This window comes from Lottia gigantea, assembly GCF_000327385.1.
Source record: "Lottia gigantea unplaced genomic scaffold LOTGIsca_87, whole genome shotgun sequence".
Lineage (NCBI taxonomy): Eukaryota > Metazoa > Mollusca > Gastropoda > Lottiidae > Lottia > Lottia gigantea.
The window spans coordinates 4,118-5,962 of NW_008710867.1; positions in this window are offsets into that span (position 1 = coordinate 4,118).

Sequence of the window (1,845 nt, forward strand, 5' to 3'; positions counted from 1 at the left end):
AAAGACATGGGATACATGCATTACCAAGATTAAAGACATGAGATACATGCATTACTCACATTAAAAAACATGGGATACATGCATTAATCAGATTAAATACATAGGATACATGGATTACTCAAGTTAAAGACATGGGATACATGTATTAATCAAGTTAAAGACATGGGATACATTTATTACTCAAATTAAAAACATGGGATACATTTGTTACTCAAGTTAAAAACATGGGATACATGTTTTACTTGTTAAAGACATGGGATACATGCATTACTCAGATTAAAAAAACATGGGATACATGCATTACTCAGATTAAAGACATAGGATACATGGATTACTCAAGTTAAAGACATGGGATACATGTATTAATCAAGTTAAAGACATGGGATACATGAATTACTCAAGTTAAAGTCTGGTGATACATGGATTACTCAAGTTAAAGACATGGGATACATGGATTACTCAAGTTAAAGTCTGGTGATACATGGATTACTCAAGTTAAAGACTGGGATGCATGGATTACTCAAATTAAAGACTGGGATACATGGATTACTCAAGTTAAAGACATGGGATACATTTATTACTCAAGTTAAAGTCTGGGGATACATGTGTTACTCGAGTTAAAGACATGGGATACATGCATTACTCAGATTAAAGACTGGGGATACATGGATTACTCAAGTTTAAGACTGGGGTACATTTATTACTCAAGCTAAAGACATGGGATACATGCATTACCAAGATTAAAGACATGAGATACATGGATTACTCGAGTTAAAGACTGGGATACATTTTTAACTCAAGCTAAAGACATAGGATACATTTATTACTCAAGTTAAAGTCTGGGGATACATATATTACTCAAGTTAAAGACATGGGATACATTTATTACTCAAGTTAAAGTCTGGTGATACATGGATTACTCAAGTTAAAGACTGGGATACATGGATTACTCAAGTTAAAGATATGGGATTCATTATTACTAAAGTTAAAGTCTGGGATACATGTATTACTCAAATTAAAGATATGATATACATGGATTACTCAAGTAGACATGGGATACATGCATTACTCAAATTAAAAAAAACATGCATTACTCAAGTTAAAGATATGAGATACATGCATTACTCGAGTTAAAGACTGGGATACATTTTTAACTCAAGCTAAAGACATAGGATACATTTATTACTCAGATTAAAGACTGGGGATATATGTGTTACTCAAGTTAAAGACATGGGATTCATGCATTACTCAGATTAAAGACTGGGGATACATGGATTACTCAGATTAAAGACTGGGGATACATGGATTACTCAAGTGTAAGACTGGGATACATTCATTACTCAAGCTAAAGACATGGGATACATTTATTGCTCTCAATTTATAGACTGGGGATACCTTTGTTACTCAAGTTAAAGACATGGGATACATTTATTACTCAAGTTAAAGTCTGGGGATACATGGATTACTCAAGTTAAAGACTGGGATACATGCATTACTCAAGTTAAAGATATGGGATACATGCATTACTCAAGTAGACATGGGATGCATGCATTACTCAAATTAGAAAACATGCATTACTCAAGTTAAAGACTGGGATACATTTATTACTCAAGTTAAAGACTGGGGATACATTTATTACTCAAGTTAAAGACGTGGGATACATTTATTACTCAAGTTAAAGACATGGGATACATGAACTACTCAATTTAAAGACATGGGATACATTTGTTTACTCAAGTTAGAGACTTTGAATACATGTGTTACTCAAATTAAAGACATGCGATACATGTATTAATTAAGTTAAAGATATGGGATACATTTATTACTTAAGTTAAAGTCTGGGGG